Here is a 19,735-nt window from a genome sequence, read left to right on the forward strand (position 1 = left end):
TATTTAAATTGTTACAGTGTAACATGTTTCATATTTATATAGTTAATTCAATTACTACTATATATTTTTTTTCTTCAAATGTATATTTATTATACAAATAAATAAAAAATCAAATTTTATGACTTTGTCACCTTTTAATATGTAAACCAATGTCCACGTGAACATAGCTCTGTTGTTCACGACAATGCGTTATATGCAGGGGACGAGATTTGAACTCTAGACACCTCAATTATTCACTTTATCTATATTTGACCAAACAATAAGGTGTGTAAAGGTCTCTCTAAAAAAATGTAAATGTCAAATAAATAGAATCAATATCATAAAATCATGGGTTTGAATTTTCGTGATTTTGTTTCTAAGTTGATAAGTACAAATTGATGAACAATAAAATATCATTTTGATTATGATGTATTTGGCTATAAAATAATTGTTTTTGCTCTCACTTTTTTCACAACACATTTTCGATTCACAATTCATATTATTGAAAATTTTGTCTAAAATTCTATTTTATGCCTTTGTTACATTGACATTTCTTTACCTAATTCTCTTATTTCATTTCGTTATTTTCTTTCTTTAATTTAAGTGGGAAATGCCCATGTTTTTCATTTCTCTATTATCTCCACTTCATTTACATGTTCACTTATAACCAGTAATTTATCTTGACTTACATTTTTATTTAGCTTTATTATAGAATATATCAGCTGAATCAACACTACAAGAAACTTGCCATTTAGCAACGGCAGAAACCGTTGGTAAAGGTCTCAAAAGCCGTTGCTATAGGTCATAAAACCTATACCAACGCCCACCTGCTACCGTCTAGGATACTATGCTTATAGCAACGACAAGAATGCCGTCTCAATAGCTTATACCAACGGAAAATTAGCTTGATGCTATAGATTTCGGAGCTATAGCAACAACATTTTACACCTATTAAATAACTTTAGTCAACCTCCATATCCGTTGGTATAGGACCAAACTGTCCGTTGCTATAGGTTCTCTCTCTGTTTTTTTTAATAAAATTCACCCTAAGATAAATATTTTTTAATAATAATAAAATTTTCACAATAATTCTTGACAAAAAAATAATATATTCGGCAATACTTGTTTATTGCACTACACAAAATTTATGGTAACATAAAAATAATATATTCGGCAATACTTGTTTATTCGGAAATATATATATATATATATATATATATATATGATCATTTCATTTAAATTCTAATATATATATGAACATCTACTGTTTCATCCATTGTAGAAATTATACTCAAATTTGACACACTAACATCTCTCTTCAAGTGCACGACTCTCTGAGTCTGTAATTATGTGACATAGCCAAATAAGGTCAGACGAAGGCACAACATGGTCAAAATGGTGATTTGATTTTAATTTATTATAGGGGTTTATATTCTTTTCTTTCATGAGAAAAGAATGTAAAAACTAGGAAAAGAAAAATGATGAAAATAAATTGAGAGATTGGGTTTATTGAAGGAGTTTAAGATTTTTTTTATGATTAATTTACTAAAAAATTAGACACAATTAAAAAACACAACATTTAAAAATGTCTAATAAACACGTATTTTGTCAACTAAGCATAATACATAAGCATTTTTATTTGATCAAATTTTAACAAAGATCATAGGTGAAGGAATTTAAAATAATAGTGATTGATTAAAAAAATGTTGCATGAAAACAATTCAAACCCCAAAAGATTAAATTTAACATAAAAATTAAACAAATGACATCTAAAAACTAACGAAATAATTCATCATAATGTTCAGAGTTCCGAGGGAGCCTATAATAAATTGTATCATCACATTAAACTAAGAGCAACCACACAAATATCATAATGTTGAGATTTTCGTGGGAGACTACATTGAGTTGCATAGTCATATTAGGCTAAGAGTAACCACAAAAGTGAGATTGAAATCACATCTTCCTCTACAATCATAGGACATTAAGTATATGAGTCAACTCATTTAGATGTTGTTCAACATCCACTCTTTCATACACTATAATTTTAACACACTTGATACATTAACATATCTCCATTAAGTGTCAGACTCTATGTGTTCGTGATCAACCACCAATAACCACTCCTGTTATCCCATAATGTTAGACCAGGACATCATACAACTTTTGGGCCTTATGAGGAGTCAACACTGGTGTGGGTTGACGCATTTAAGAAAGACCAACCACACAAGTGAAAGTGATACTATATCTTCATCCAAAACTTTAAGACTTAAGTATTGTATTTTTTAACTTATTTGTTGTTCGATGTGCACTCTTTCTTTTATCCAATGTTGAGATTTAAATTACATTTGATACATCACAATATCATCTTCTTTAAGTATGACGAAATTCTAGCCCGTGCTTGGCACGGGTGTCCATACTAGTTTCATACTTATTTATACTAATTAATTACATATCATTTATAAAATATTTAATTAATTACGAGAGTAATTTTCTCATTTAATTATTAAAATAAAATAATGATATCCTATTTGTTATCTTGTGTCTGTCAAACAAATGATAAAGTTGATTTTAATCATGTTCATATTATCATATCTTTATCTAACAGCTTCTTTTCTTTTGATTGAGTAATCCCAATGTGCTCACTTGTCTCTTGAGAAGCTTTGTTTGGTAAATGGGACACGTATCAAATAATTTTAGTGCATATCCTGTTTTATCAAATTTTAATTAGTTTTTCTTCCCCTTAGAAAAATATATGTTTTTTCTTTTAACTTTATCCATTAACTTTCAGTTTCGGTTTGTCCTCCGTAAAAAAGAATTTGTTCCGTTTATATAAATATTTTTTACTCTATAAAAGTAGAGAAATCTATGTTCTGTTCATCATAAACTAAACCCTTACTTCTCTTAACACCCAAATATAAAACGCTTGCATCTCTCTGTGAATTCTTCTAATCGATCAATAATGTCATGGATTCTAAAACATAGAGGAAGTTCATTCACGAAGCAATTTTCTTTTGCGTTGTGAGTGAATTTTCCTCTGTGTTTAAGAATTCGTGACACTTCCATAGGAGCTGCGTCGCCGGTAAATTTCTTACAGTGGAAGGTTCCGCAGAGAGCAAGGAAGTTACCTAATGATCTTATTTCTTTCTCTCATCCTGAGTTATCTGAAATCAAAGACTGCGTGTTTTCATCATTGATGCTTTCTTTCCTCTCAGTCTGTTTGTTATTTTTGTTACTTAAAGTTACATCTTCATAACACGTTGTTTTCACTTTTCTAGGTTTTTTTTTTTATTTTCAATGTTTTTATTATTATTATTATTATTTTATTATTATTTTATTTTTTAATGAATGTTTTCATATTGTTGTTCTGTTTCTAATGCGTGGTCAAGGATTAACAATGTTATAAATATAGAATTAGGGTTTCTTTGTACAATTTTAAGAAAGTAGTCAATGCACTTGTATCATCTACAATTATATATTTCTATAGAATTAGGGTTTCGTTTTTTAAAGAGCTGTTTCTTTATAAAAATTGATAATTCAAGACGCGTACTTTGTTATTTAATCGAAACTTTGGTAACATTCATGTGTTTGAATTTGATTTTAGACTGGAATTTTGGAAACCAAGTTGTGACTTCTTTTTTATCTTTTTGGAGCAATGGGATTACTCTCCCTTATAGCATCCCTATACCTTTGGAACCACAGGATCGACACCTAAACAATAATGTTATTGTTAGGTCACTTTCCAATAAAAGGTGTTGGTAGTATCAATTCTTCACTAACTATTCTTGACGCTCTTATTATTTCCAGAACTAGCAAAAAAGAAGAATGTATCAATTGAAAGTGGAGAACAATCATTGATCATAACTCAAAAGTCATGAAAATGTTACAGAAAGGAAACTATTTCAAGATTTGAAGATGGAAAGGAAAACAAATGCAAACCAGTTACAACTCATGAAGGTTCATTCAGGTGCAGACTTCACCGCATTAGTGCAACAAAGAAATCGGCAGCTGAGAAATCAAGCAATGTGAGATGTTCCAAGTTTGCCAGAGTTGCTTCTGCTAAATTTGGATCACTATCTCAGCTGGAATCTTGTTAAGAAATTTGCAATTTGGGATTTTCAAGTTGTCGAGACTATTTTTGGATCTACAACAAATATGTAAAAAAGTCAATGCTGGTAGCTTTTTAGAGTCTGCTTATAATTTTGTAACCAAAAAAATTATATGGATGTAACAGAAAAAAAAGAGTCTGCTTATAATTTTACCTTTTTAATGTTTCTGTGTATAGGTGGTTTGAAACAAATCATGAAAACCACTAGCCACTGCATCAGAGAATGACTGAGAAGTCTACTAACACAAAACTTCACTGCAAAGCGGCGATTTAGTTTGGTGTGGCTTTGACTTACAGTGGTGCCATGGTTATTTCAGTATACATGGGCATTAATCATATTCTAGATGTGTAAACGCGATCTTTCCCTTTTTCTTTTTCCGATTCTCTTTTCTTTGGACTTTTGTGCAGTGGGCGTTTATGCAACGTTCTGTCAACTATGTTAGCTTTCGAGGGACAGTGTATCATTAGTTAAAACAATTAATGGAGGTGAATGTTCATTTTAAAACTAGAGGGGTCTCGGTGTCATTGAAAGAGACTTTAGGAGAGGACAATGTAGTTTAGTTTCCCCTAAATAACAATGTCCAAGTAGTAAGACTAGTCACACTTCGGTGTTGAAATTATAATTACGACAAACTTCATATAAAAGCTCAGATTTTATTACAAAACCACAAATTTAGGTCAGTACAAAAATATACTAAGAATCAACAAAGAAAGTATCAAAAACACACATAATACATAATTATCTGAATAGAGATCGTCGAATTGAACAAAAATCATTTTCATATCATCTCAAGAATAACACACTTTAGAGTCAAAATGTAATCAAAACACCTAGATGTTGGAATAATTAACATATAAGCGCCAAATGAGATTTATATAGAAAGGTACGTAAGCTCTAAAATTGGAATAGCGCAAAATGTTGTATATCTAAGCTCAAAGTCTGTTGTAAAAACATATAGGAAGGCCAACAATGTTGAAAATAAACCCTAAAGCAACATCAGTAGAAAAATACCCTCATATTCAGTATGTGAATGACTGCCAATGTCTAAATAACTCATTATGATAATTGGTTGGATTAAGGCCCTCTTATCCCATAAGATGATTTGACAACACAAATTCCAGTACCAATTCAAGCCTAAATCATATGATGCATAAGTATTATTAAATAGTGGCTGAGGCGGCGGTTTATCACCATTGCACAAATCATTGTTTTTCTATGCTAATTTATTTCCTACAAAATATTACGAAATAGCGACTATAACGCTGCTATAGCACTGTTGCATAGCAGAGTTTTATTAAACCATGTTTATATAACTAGAGTTAGTTAAGGTAGTTACAGTCAGTTAGATTTTAGTTAGATAATTATAGCTAGTTACACAATTAGTTAGTATAACTGGTGGCTATAATTAAAACCACCATATACACTTTGACTTGAACACTTCTAAACACTTTCTACTTGAACAGTTTCATTTCTTGTCTTCAAGAAGAAAAGTAACTGTTAATTAATCACCCAGCCATATACACTTTGCAATCAAGAAACCCACCATGCCAATCACTAAATGACTAAGACGAAGCCCTCGTCTTCCACTACGAACCCACAACACAAACCATTTCAAGTCTCCAACAAGAACTTTACTGAAAGATCATTGTTGTTCAAGAATGTAAGCACCAGGAGAGTATTGTCAAAGGTTCAAAGAAACACTGATACCAAGGAAACACCAATCAAGAAACTGCATTTAAAACGTCGTTGTGAAGATGCAACTTCAGGTAACAAGCCGTCTTTGACTTCCGATGATTCAAGAAGAAAGAAAGTAAAAACTACATTAGGTAACTTCCGTGCTCTCTGTGGAAAACTCGGTAAGGAACTTACTGCCGACGCGCTTCCTATCGAAGTGTTACGGATTCTAAAAAACAGAGGAAAATTCACTCACGATGGGAAAAAATTATTGGAAATGTCCCTGGAATTGAAGTAGGTGACAAGTTTCAGTATTGGCAAGAACTCAATGTTGTTGGTCTTCATCGTCAGAATCTAAGTCTCATTGATTACGTGATAAAGGATGATAATTTAATTGCAACTAGCATTGTTTCTTGTCATTTTGACGATATGGATGATACAAAAGTGTTCGTTTATATAGGGGAAGGAGGTAATGTCATTAATTCTGGAAAATGTGATAAAGGGAATCTTGCTCTGATGAATAGTTTTGCTGTTAAGAATCCTATTAGAGTTATTATAAAGTTTAATTCAAAGAACGGTGGTGGTGGTGCACGTGGTGGAGGTGAGGTGTATTGTTACTATGGTCTTTATAAAGTTGAATCTATTTGGGAAAAAAAAGGGAAATTAGATTTTAAATTTTGTTTGGTTAGATTGCCTTATCAGAAATTTTTTGTTAAAGATATTTCCAATGGAAAAGAAGTTGTTCCTATATGTGTGGTTAATCGTATAGATTCTGGCAAGGTTCCATATTTTCAATACATTACTCGTAACATTTATCCTGAATGGCTTTTCAATGATTCCTCTGTTGGGCGTAAATGTGTTGATCATTATTCTGATTCAATGAAATGTTCCTGTGCTCTTAAGAGTGGAGGGAAAATTACTAGAGTAAAGAAAAATGAGATTAAATTTAATCTTCAAATTTTCAAGACTAAGGCGAATGGATGGGGTGTGAGATCAGAGAATGCAATTCCTTCTGGACATTTTATTTGTGAGTATTTAGGTGAGATTATTGAAGATGAGGAAGCTTTGAAAATAGTTGATAATGATGAGTATTTATTTAATATTGGAAATTATATTCACAAGGTCTATAGTTCGTGGGCAGAGGATTCATATATGGTTAACAGTAAGGAGATGAGTTCATATCAACCCTTAGAAGCTTCAAGTGGTAAAGAGGCCATTGATGATCGATGTGATAGTGGTAGGTTTACAATTGATGCTGCTAAGTATGGTAACGTGGCAAGGTTTATCAACCATAGTTGTTCTCCCAATTTGTTTGCTCGAAATGTTCTTTACGATGATGATGATCTGAGGATTCCACACATCATGCTATATGCAGCTGAGAACATTCCGAGCATGAATGAGCTGACTTTGAATTACAATTACAAGATCGATCAAGTGATTGATTCAAATGGAAATTTAAAGACGAAAGCATGTTATTGTGGAGCTTCTGAATGCATCCGTCGACTGTATTGATGAGATTTTTTCAGTAAAGGTAATCACCCATGAGAATAGGTGTGGTTGTTGGAGGGATACACTCACTGACTTCGAAAGGAGCTGTGATATGCTAAAGAGAAACTTGTCCTTAGTAATTAAGATTAACGCATAATTATAAGTTTAAGGCTTGCTTGTGAAAAGATTCGTTATTATGATGAATCAATGATCCCAAGGCTTTTTATCATTATTGTTATTTACTTGCAAACAACTGCACTCTCAAACTTCTTATTTCTTTCTCCTCTAATCATTTTCTAAAAGTTAACTAGATTGAACAACTCCCTCGCGGAACGATACTCTACTTACTACTATTACTTCGATAGGCCGTGCACTTGCGGTTTGGCCCTATCAAATTTTTGGCGCCGTTGCCGGGGAGTTAACTAATTTGATTAACTTTTTTTTTAGTGATTAGAATTCTCTCTTCTTTCTCTTTTCTTTTTTCGTTTCTATTTTTAACTTTTTGTTTTTCTGTTATCGTTAACTTCTTGGGTTCTCAATTTTTTTATGCGAAAAACCAGAAATCGAGTTGTAATAATCATTGAGATCGAAAGGTATTTGCATAAACGAAAGAGAGACGCACGAAATAACACCGCCATGGCCAATCACACTCTAAAAGAGTATGCAACACCGTCTACGGCTGAGCCACAAGTTGTTATTGTGTACCCAACGGTTGAGGATGACAACTTCGAAATTAAGCCTGCCCTACTTAACTTGGTGCAACAAAACCAATTCTCGGGATCCCCCACTGAGGATCCCAATCTCCACATCTCTGTTTTCCTACGAATTAGTGGAACCATGAAGGAGAACCAAGAGGCAGTAAGACTTCATCTCTTTCCCTTTTCCTTAAGGGATAGAGCTAGCGCTTGGTTCCATTCCCTCGAAGTCGGTTCCATTACTTCATGGGATCAGATGAGGCAAGCATTCCTTGCCCGATTCTTTCCACCATCTAAAACCGCTAAACTTAGAGACCAAATCACGCGGTTCAACCAAAAAGATGGGGAATCTCTCTACGATGCGTGGGAGGGTTTCAAAGAAATGCTAAGACTTTGTCCCCACCATGGCCTAGAGAAGTGGCTTATAGTCCACACTTTTTATAATGGCTTGTCCTATACCACTAAGATGTATGTTGATGCAGCTGCAGGTGGAGCACTTATGAACAAGAACTACACGGAGGCGTATGCCTTGATTGAAGACATGGCTCAAAATCATTACAAATGGACCGACGAGAGAGCCATCACTAGTTCTTCATCCTCCAAAAAGGAGGCAGGTATGTACGAAGTCTCTAACTATGACCACCTTGCTTCTAAAATTGATACACTAACTGAAAAACTTGAAAAACTCAATGTTAGTGCTATCAATTCTGCTTCTACTCCTTCTTGTGAAATTTGTGGTATAACTGGTCATGCTGGTGTTGATTGCCAACTAGGTAGTGCTATTAATGGTGTTGAGCAAATGAATTGTGCTCAATACAACCAAGGGATGAGACAAAATCAAAATTTTTATAAAAACCAAACTCCCTATGGACAAGTAGCACCACCCGGTTATGCAAACAACCAAAGATTCACTCAGAAATTCAATTTGGAAATTTTGTTGGAAAACTCTATTGCCAACCAAACCAAACAACTTCAAGAACTTAAAAACCAAACATGATTTCTGAATGATTCTCTTTCCAAGCTCAATACCAAGGTTGATTCTATTGCTACTCACTCTAAAATGCTTGAAACTCAAATCGCTCAAATAGCCCAACAAGTGGCTACCTCTTCCCAAACACCGGGAGTCTTTCCTGGTCAAACCGAAGCCAATCCCAAAGCCCAAGTTAATGTCATATCTTTTGGGGGTAGTAAGTTAGGCGAAACTTTTGCTAAGGTTAAAAACATTGGGAAAGAAAATGTCAAGCCTTTAGGTGATAAAATTGTGATAGAAGAAGCAAAACCGCTTGAAGAAAACAAAACTCCATCCCCCTTAAATCTTGATAAGCTTAAACTAGAGGGTAAGTTTGAAAAATTTGTCAAAATACTTAGGAAGATTTGCATTAAACTCCCCTTTGCTGAAGCTTTGTCTAGGATGCCTCTATATGCCAAGTTTTTAAAGGAAATTTTTTCAAAGAAAAGGCCTATAGAGCATAGTGAGACAATAGCTTTGGCTAAAGACACTAGTGCAATCATTCAATAAGCATCCCCTAAACTTAGAGATCCAGGTAGCTTTGCCATACCATGTGAAATTGGGAATGAAACCATAAACAAAGCCTTATGTGACTTAGGAGCTAGTGTTAGTTTGCTGCCTTTGTCTCTTCTCAAAAGGATAGGGATAGGAGAATTGAAACCTACCGAAATAGAGTTAAAGCTAGCTGATCGTTCTACCATGAAACTTGTAGGATTTGTCGAGGACATACCCGTTAAGATAGAAGGGATATATATCCCAACTAATTTTGTAGTCGTTGACATTGTGGAGGACGAAGATGTCCCTATAATCCTAGGTAGACCTTTCCTCGCCATTGCGGGAGCTCTTATAGATGTCAAGAACGGTAGGATAGTTTTTCAAGTGAGTGATAAGATGGTAGGATTTGAGTTGGAAAATGTTATGAAGGGTCCCGCTCTTTACTCTTGCTGCATGCTTAACGATCGTGTTGTGAAAGAACGTTTTATAGCGTCATCTACACAATATGATATCTTTGATCCATTCTAAGGACTCCTTCTAACCGTCAAGCTAATGACATTAAAAGAGCGCTTCGTGGGAGGCAACCCACGCATTTAATTGCTTTGTTTTGTTTTGTTTTTCTTTGTTTTTAAGTTGTTTTGTAGGTAATTGTCCAAGTGTGATTCGAAAAAATTTAAAAAAGGAAAAATTTTGAAGCCCCTTACCAGAAGGTTGGCACGGCCCGTGCTAAAGCTGGCACGGCCTTGCCATGGTTTATGAAGAAAAAGAAGCCAGGAGCCACAGAGTGTTGGCACGGCCCGTGCCAAGGGTGGCACGGCCGTGTCCGATGTCTTGATGCCTATATACATAAATTTCTCTCTTCCTCTTCCTCATTCACAAACCACAACCTTCTTTCATCTTCTAAACCTCTCTCTAAACCTCCATAACTATCAAACCTCAAACCTTCATATCTCCATCAAATCTTCACCAAATCACTCCATTCTTTCACCAAACCAATTCTAAACATCATTCCAAACACAAACCACCAATCAAAAACATCTTTCATCCATCCAAACCTATAATTCACCAAAACCCTAATCTTTCAAAACCTAACCCAAACACCACAAAACCTTAACTAATCTCCATATCTAAATCCACAAACCTTCCTTCAACATCAAACCCAACCCTAAACCAATCCTTTCCACCAAAATCTTTCCAAACCCTAAACCTTCCAATCAATTCAAACAAGGGTCAAATGGCTTCAAGAAGAAGTGGTAAGGAACCAGCAAGATCTCAAGGAGGTCCTCCCCCAAAGAAGCAAACACAAGTCAAGAATCATGGAATTCAATTCAAAGATAACAAACAAAGGGACAGGTACAAAATTCTTACTTCTAAAACCTTACATCCCTCTAGATATCCTGATTCCTATGATTTGAATGTGCTAGGGCTTAGAGATGATGTTTTTAGGTTGATAGGTAGGCTAGGTTGGACTAATATGCTAACACCTATGAGGGGTTATGAGAATTTCACTTATGAATTTTTAAGCTCACTTATTTTTACCAAAGATAAGTTGAATTTTGATAACCCTAATCATAGAGTTGTTTTCCGGTTAATGAATATTGATTATAATATGTTTCTTCAGCACTTTTGTGAAGCCTTAGGTTTTGTCAATGAGGGGTATATTCATAGTCTAAAGGATGATAGTCTAAAACCGGATAACTATGACCCAGCTGCCTTTTGGAACCGCATCACCGGCCTTGATAACTATGTCCCTAGAGCCAACAAAGCTAGCAACATTCACAACCCCGTACTTAGGTACCTTCAGAGGGTCATGGCTTGCGCTATTTGGGGTAGAGCCGAGCTAGGAAACACTAGAACCGATGAGTTGTTCATGTTATGGGCAATGCTCTACAACCACCCCATCAACACTGGCTTTATTTGATTGATTATCTAGACTTTGTAGCTACTAGACCAGCCGGTAGGGGAGACATAGTGGTGGGTGGCATCATTACATACATAGCTAGATGTTTTGGTGTGAGTGAGGATGAGGGAATCAAACCAATTGAGGGAAACAATAAGCTTAACCGGGAAAAGCCAGTAGGGAAACAATAAGCTTAACCCGGTAGTAAGTTAGGCGAAACTTTTGCTAAGGTTAAAAAAATTGACAAAGGACACATCTTTTAATGTCATTATATATATATTTTACATTTTTTATTTATTTTTGTTATACCTTACACAAGTCTCTTTCGATATATAAATATGAAGGACATACTAAACAAATCAAGATCCTTTGTCAAATATGATGGTTTATTGAGAAATACTATCAATTTCTGATCTTCAATTCTTACTTCCCTATATATAAAAAACACATATCTTTGTAAACATAACAAAATCACTTACAACTATTGTAGTCCATTCCAATGGCAAAAACAACTCACATAGCTGTTATACCAAGTCCTGGTTTCAGCCACTTAGTCGCAATAGTAGAATTCAGCAAACGTTTAGTCACAAACCATCCAAATTTCCATGTCACTTGCATCATTCCTTCACTTGGTTCCCTATATATTTTTTATATATAGGGAAGTAAGTGGTCGTGACCTTTCTATACTGAAAGCAATATAGATCCAATTCTTCATACGGGTTTGATGAACGTTAAGACTTAAGATTGAGAAGGAGCCATAAGAAATACTGTACTAGCAGAAAAGTACGGTAAGGAATACTAGGATTCTAGGGTTTAGATTGATGATTAGATGCCTTGAGAATGCTCTCAAGAGTAGTATTTATAGCCTGCTATGGGCTTGGGCTCTGGTTGCTTGGTTCCCAAGCAACAGGGGTATTTACGTATTTTGGGCGGTTTCTAGAGGCTTCTAGAAGTTGGATGAGGCGGCGCCCTTTAGGGGGCGCGCAAGGGGTCAGGAACCCTTCCGGAGGGCGCCCAGGCCCTTCCAGAGGACGCCCAGACCTTTTTGGAGGTCTTAGAGCCCTCTTTGTAGGGCTCCCATGTCCTTAGGAATGTGATGACGGTCCACAGCCCCCCAAGCACAAGTCTTGGGACAAGGCGAAGTGGTGATGACAAAGGAGCGGACTTTCTGGAGGTGACATAAGTCCTTTTAGGAAAGTTATGACGGTCCACAGCCCCCCAAGCACAAGTCTTGGGACAAGGCGAAGTGGTGAGCACGTCTGTTGTCGGCTTTAGGCGAACGCCCGTTTTGGGGCGTTCACTGATTCATGCGGAGGGCCTTGCTTGAGGTTCTGGCGAGGCTTTTCGTGTGGCAGTTAGCGTTAGCTCGCCTTCCGAACGTTTCGTATTCTCCTCGTCCCTGATGGTCGCCACGTGTCAAGATCCCATGACGTTGTTCCACTCAATCGTTCCAGACACGCTTCCCGAGGCGACTTTACCCTTTTTTAAAGGACGTGTTTGGCCTCTTGTTTCCATTTCTTTGCTTCGTTTGCGGTGTCCAAGCCTCCTTCTTCTAATTCTCTTCGGGCTTTAAGCAGCTTCAGCAGATTTCTCTATTTCTTCCTGCGCAGGTATTCTTCGATTCTTTAACCCCTTTCTTTACTTTATTTGCCACACTTCGTGAGAGTCCGAAATCTAGGTATGGTGTTGATTAGGGAGTGTGATGAGAAAGGGAGACTAGTTCGACCCATTGATCCGGTTGAGAAAAACCGTTTGAGGAGGGAATGTTTGAAACATGCCACAGGTCCCGACGGGATGATAAACTGGGATACTTACTATGATGGTTTTTTCGGGGAGGAGTTATTTAGCGACTTATCTAGTGAATCTAGCGCTAATTCGGGTAGTGATAGTGACTGTGTGTTTTTGTCTTCTACTTCAGGGACGAATCATAAGGAGGACGAGTGCCAGGAGATTCGTCCATTCCAGGCTCCCTTAGGTTTGATTGGAGACGAAAAAACCTTTAGGTCAACAGAAATGGCCTCATTTGCTGAGGAAGTGCGGTTGGAAGAGTCTTTGTTTGTCGATGTCTCTGCTCTTGACAGCTTCAGGAGCAAGTTTGACATCTCCGCGACTGGGCGAGAGGAGGACGTGGTGTTATTGTCCTGTGACCCCGACGAGCGCGCGTGCGACCAGGAGATGATGGGCGAGGGCGACGAGTCCTACTTCGTCTATAGCGTGTTTTTGGAGGAGTTTGGCGTGAAAATTCCCTTCACGCCCTTTGAGATGGACGTCTTGAGGCTCCTTAATGTTGCGCCTACTCAACTACGCCCTAATAGTTGGGCGTTTATTCGCGCCTTCGAGGTTCTGTGCAAGTCTCTGGGTTTCGAGCCTGCGGTGGGCGTGTTCTTCCACTTCTATGGGACCAAAGATGTCAATAAGGGTACGTGGATCTCCATCTCGGCCCATTCTGGAAAAAGGCTTTTTCCTACATATGCATGTAACTTTAAGAAAGAGTGGCGAGATACATTTGTTAGGGTACAGGGCGCTCCGGGATGTTCTACCTCTTCTGTGTTGGTGAACGGCGTTCCCAAGTTTCCCCTTAGGTGGACTACCAATCCTTTGGCTGTGAAAGGTTATGCTCGTGAGGCCATGTCGCCCTATGAGCGTGCACTTGTGGACTTTTTGGAGGAGGCCCCTTTACTCAATATTCATGAGCTGTTAAATAGGGAGGGCGACATGGTTCGTCTGAACGCTTATTTACGTGAGTGTTCTCTTAATCACCTATGTTGGGCTTCGTACAAGGATTATCATATGTTTTTACTTACTGGTTGTTTTTGGTTTTCTTTTCAGAGGAGATGCTGCCCCTTACTGGAGCGGAGATGAAGAAGTATCTCGCCGAGCTTGAGAGAAGCAAGAATCCTGATGGCTATGTGTCCAGTGGTGCAGGCGGCGTCTCTTTGAGGAGGCTAAAGAGGAAAGAGTCTGGAAAGGGCGATGCCAACGTGATCGAGGTGGAGGACATGGAAGGTGTTGGCCAGGCTCAAGTCTCGGCGGTTTCTCCAGCGTCCAAGAAAACAAGGACCAGCAGAGGGATTAAGCCTAGCAGTAGTCGCCCTCCGTCTGGAAAGGAGGCTGGTGCTTCTTCTCTAAATGACGAGGTGGTGGACTCCTTTTGGCATTCTGAATTTGATATCCACCGGTACGCTATCGTCTTTTGGCCTTCTTTATTCTGTGTGCTGGAGGCGGCTAGGACTGACCTACTGTGGTTTTATTCTTTGTAGGTATATGAAAGAACAGGTGCCACTCGCGAAGGTGGACGTTGAAGCCGGGATGAAGGCCAAAAGCAGTGACCTGGTGGCCGATTCCAACACTGCAGCTTTGAGGATTATGCTGATGAACCACTGCTTGGGGATGAAGTATGATCAGGTGGCGAAGAAGTACCATGATGTTGTGGAGGATACAGAGAAATGGAAGCATAAGTGTACTGGGATGGATGGACGCCTTAAGGAGGCGCTGAAGGAGAAAGCAATTGCGGAGGCCGCCTTAGAAGAGATGAAGCAGGCAAAGGAAGCTGCGGAGGGCGAACGGGACGAGGTCAAGTCCGCGTTGGAGAAGTCAGAGTCAGCAGTGGATGAGGGGAGGCGATCCTTAGCTGTGTATTTTGAGGATGGTTTCAGGCGAGCTAAGGAGCAAGTCCTTTTGTTTAACCCTGAGGCCAAAGTGGACGAGCTTGATCCTTTTAAGATTATTGTTGATGGCGAGCTGGTAGATGACGAGTAGTTTTTATGTATTTCTTTTTCCTTAGTAATTTCAGCGGCTTTCGGAAGCGCCCTTAAGACAATGTTTATTTTGTTCGAACTTCGTTCTATATGACTCTGGGGTCTTTTTGATAAAGTTTTGCTTATTTGGAATCTTGTTTGTTTCTCTAACTGATAACGTTTCGGATGCTAAGTTTGTGCAATAGTAACCTTGTTAGTTTGATGATCACAAATCTTTCTTCAGCGCTTTTACAACGGGCGATATCAATTCTTGAGTTTTACTCAGTTTTAGCGCACAAGTTTTTTTTTTCGGATGTTTTTAACTGTCGGCGAGTTATCAACCCTCGCCAGAGCCTTGAAAGGGTTGGCACTTTTTAGGGGCTCGCAGGTCCATGGGACCAGATCCTTGGGATCAATTTTCTGCTTTTGGCGAGTTATCGACCCTCGCCAGAGCCCTGGAAGGGTTGGCACTTTTTAGGGGCTCGCAGGTCCATGGGACCAGATCCTTGGGATCAATTTTCTGCTTTTGGCGAGTTATCGACCCTCGCCAGAGCCCTGAAAGGGTTGGCACTTTTTAGGGGCTCGCAGGTCCATGGGACCAGATCCTTGGGATCAATTTTCTGCTTTTGGCGAGTTATCGACCCTCGCCAGAGCCCTGAAAGGGTTGGCACTTTTTAGGGGCTCGCAGGTCCATGGGACCAGATCCTTGGGATCAATTTTCTGCTTTTGGCGAGTTATCGACCCTCGCCAGAGCCCTGAAAGGGTTGGCACTTTTTAGGGGCTCGCAGGTCCATGGGACCAGATCCTTGGGATCAATTTTCTTCTTCTGGTCATGTGTATAATCATCTGATTTCCGATTCTATCTGTTTTAAGATGATAATGCGAAGCTAAGCCAATAAAGAACACCATATAAAAAAGGAGAGGACGCCTCGTTAAAAACCCCTGCCCTTGCAGGGGAAAAGAGTGCTACCCTAACCTTAGTTTATTGATAAAGTAATGAGACAATACTACAACGAAAGTAATGAGACAATACTAAAGTAATGAAAAGAAAAACTAGGGAGTCAACTATAGTAGTGACGTAGATTAGCCACGTTCCAAGTGCGAGGCACAACTTCTCCATTCAGTTCTTCTAATTTGTATGCCCCATGCGAGCATTTTTCACGAACCCTGTATGGACCTTCCCAATTCGGAAAAAGCTTCCCTATCCTTGTTGGGGCGACCACTTGCTTCAGGACCAGATCACCTTCTTTCATTTCTCTGGGCACTACCTTAGAATTGTAACGGCGAGCGGCTCTCTGTTTAGCCACGAATTCCCTGATGTGGGCTTGCTCTCTGACCTCGTCAATGACATCCATGCTTACTGCTAAACCTACCTCGTTTGCTTCGTAAAGAAAATACTTCATGATTTCAAGCTCTTGTGAGTGATAATAAATAAATAAAAAGTTTTCCTGCATTCAAAAATTGTTAGATATATGAAGATAGATACCTTCTTCGGAGAAATTTTCACGTCGCCACGTGGGGGTATCTATTTCTACTGGGAGCATGGCGTCGGCGCCGTAAACCATTGTATATGGTGTTTCCTTTGTGGAAGAGTGGGGGGTGGTGTGATAGGACCATAACACCTGTACTTTCGTTTTACCAAAATGATGTTCATATGCAACGTAGTACTAATCATTGTAAAGTAGTTTGTTTGGAGTAATGAAATTAATTTCAAAAGCGTTTTCGTACCTCGTGAAGCTGTTCTGCCCAGAGACTTTTGGCGGCTTCCAGCTTTTTCTTAATCCCATTGAGGATGACTTTGTTGGCTGACTCTGCTTGTCCGTTGGCCTGCGGATGAATTACGGAGACAAATTGTGTGTGAATCCCCAAGTGTTTGCAGAAGTTTACCACTGTTGAACTTGCAAATTGCGTTCCGTTGTCCGACACTATGAATTTCGGAAGACCGAAACGGCAGATGATCCTTTTCCAGTAAAATTTCTTAACCCTTTCCGCAGTGATTTTGGCGACCGCCTCTGCTTCGATCCATTTGGTGAAATAGTCAACGCCTACTATGAGGAACTTCAGTTGTCCAGGGGCGAGGGGAAAAGGTCCAACGATGTCGACCGCCCATTTGTGGAAAGGCCAGGGGGAGAAGACTGAGGTCAGTTCATGAGCAGGAGCATGCTTTTTATCTGAAAACCTTTGACATTTGTCACATTTTCTCACGAAGTCTGAGCTATCTTGAAGCATGGTGGGCCAATAGTATCCCGCGCGGAGGAGCTTTGCTGCTAAGGCTCGCCCTCCGATGTGGCTTCCACATACTCCCTCGTGCACTTCTAAAAGGACCAATTGGGCTTCCTCTTTGCTTAGACAGCGCAATAGTGGGGTCGTTCGTCCTCGTTTGTATAATTTGCCAGAAACGATTACGAATTTTGAAGCCCGTTTACGTACGGTCTGTTCTTCCTCGCCGTTGGCGGCTGCGAACGATCCAGTCAGATATCTTAGTATTGGTTCCATCCAGTTCTCCTCGCTTTCAGTGACGTGATTAACCTCGTTGATGCTGGTACTGGGTGAGGTGATTACTTCTTGAATGACTGTTCTGTTATTGCCCGGGCGCTTGGTACTGGCGAGCTTTGCTAGTAAATCCGCCCTGGAATTTTGTTCTCGTGGGACGTAGATCACCTCGAAGAAAGTAAATCCTTTTGCCAAGTTTTGTACCTTTGCTAAATATCTGGCGAGCTGATCATCTTTTGTCTGGTATTCGCCCGTGATCTGGCTGGTTACGAGTTGGGAGTCACTTTTTGCCCTTAAATTTTCAGCCCCCATCTCTTGTGCTAAAGTCATACCGGCGATCAGCGCTTCGTATTCCACCTGATTGTTGCTCGCCTTAAACTCGAATCTAATAGACTGTTCTATGAGGATATCGTCTGGCCCTTCTAAGACTACGCCTGCACCGCTGCCTTTCAAATTTGAGGAACCGTCTACTGATAGAAGCCATACGAAGGGAGCTTGCTCCAGGATGGGTGAGGTGAGTTCCACGACGAAATCTGCTAGCACCTGGGATTTGATGCTTCCTCTTGGAACGAATTGAACGTCGTATTCGGAGAGTTCAACAGACCATGCTACCATTCGTCCTGCCAGATCGGGTTTGCCGAGGACTTGCCTGATGGGATAATCTGACTTTACAACGATCTTGTGGCTTTGAAAATACGGTCGCAGCTTTCTTGCCGTTGTTACTACTGCCAGAGCTAGTCGTTCTATCTTTTGGTATCTCAGTTCTGCGCCCTTGAATACTCTGCTAACGAAATAAATTGGTTTTTCACCTGCCGCCGAATCTTCGACTAGGACCGTGCTCATGGTGTTTTCGGAAATGGCCAAATACAAAAATAGAACGGCGTCTTTGCTTGGCCGTTGGAGAACGGGCGGGCTAGATAGAAACTTCTTTATCTGGTGAAAGGCGCTTTCGCATTCCGGCGTCCATTCGAATTTCTCCTTCTTCTTGATGGAGGCAAAGAAAGAAAAGGCTTTGTCGCCTGCACAGGATAGGAAACGAGATAGGGCCGCCAATCTCCCTGTTAACTGTTGCACTTCTTTGATGTTGGAAGGACTCCTCATATCTATGATCGCTCGACATTTATCTGGGTTTGCTTCGATTCCCCGCCTTGTTAGGAGGAAGCCAAGGAACTTGCCCGCCTGTACTCCAAAAGAACACTTCGTCGGATTCAATCGAATTCTGTACTTTCGAACTTGACCCAAAATTTCTTCCAAGTCGCCCGTATGACTATGCCCTTCTTTTGTTTTAGCCACCAAGTCATCTATGTATACTTCCAAATTTCGACCTATCTGTTGAGAGAAGGCTGCGTCCATAGATCTTTGAAAGGTTGCACCCGCGTTCTTGAGGCCAAAGGACATGACTTCGTAGTAGTAATTTTTGGTATTGGTCATGAAGGCTGTTTTCGGGGCGTCCAGGGGATCCATGCGTATCTGATTATACCCAGAGTAGGCATCCATAAAGCTTAAGGTTTGGTATCCCGAGGCACTATCGATCAGGTGATCAATGTTGGGAAGTGGATAAGGATCTTTTGGACAGGCCATGTTTAGATCAGTATAATCCACGCACATTCTCCACTTCCCGTTAGCTTTCTTTACGAGGACCGTGTTGGCCAGCCACGTAGGATATTTTATTTCGCTGATGAATCGGGCGTCTACCAATTTTCTTACTTCATCGTCAACGGCCTTCCTTCTTTCCTCGCCCATCTTTATTTTCCGCTGTACAACTGGCTTGATGCCCGTCTTGACGGATAGGTGGTGGCAGGCTATGTCGGGATCCATTCCTGGCATTTCAGATGGGTGCCAAGCGAAGAGATCTAAATTCTTTCGTAGGAGAGTGATCAGGGCGACTTCCTCTTCAGGGGGCAGGGACGTGCCAATCTTCGTTGTCTGATGGGCCTGTGGGCCGATGGAGATTTCCTTTAAATCTTCTGTGGGTTCGAGTCTTTCTTGCTGAAATTCTTCTCGGGGATCAAGGTCGATCATGTTGACTTCGTGTGTTCCTTTGCCACTGGACTTCTTGGTTTTTTGCAAACGCAGGCTGGCGTGATAGCATTCCCTGGCGACCTTTTGATCGCCTCGAATGGTCCCAATCTTCCCATTATCTAGAGGGTATTTCATAA

The 19,735-nt window shown here is 39.6% G+C and overlaps 1 non-coding gene and 1 pseudogene across 1 annotated transcript; one reads left to right on the forward strand and one right to left on the reverse strand.

Annotated features, from left to right (window-relative positions):
- Window positions 1–5,643: 5,643 nt before the first annotated feature.
- Window positions 5,644–7,271, forward strand: LOC146906499 (histone-lysine N-methyltransferase, H3 lysine-9 specific SUVH5 pseudogene; annotated as a pseudogene).
- Window positions 7,272–8,246: 975 nt separating this feature from the next.
- On the reverse strand, window positions 8,247–8,353 carry LOC146906500 (small nucleolar RNA R71). The gene has a single exon (XR_015020838.1). It is a non-coding gene; the product is annotated as a small nucleolar RNA R71 (small nucleolar RNA).
- Window positions 8,354–19,735: the final 11,382 nt, after the last annotated feature.

This window comes from Medicago sativa, chromosome 7 (genome assembly GCF_051527215.1).
Source record: "Medicago sativa cultivar Bolivia chromosome 7, Bolivia_mono, whole genome shotgun sequence".
In the NCBI taxonomy this organism is placed as follows: domain Eukaryota; kingdom Viridiplantae; phylum Streptophyta; class Magnoliopsida; order Fabales; family Fabaceae; genus Medicago; species Medicago sativa.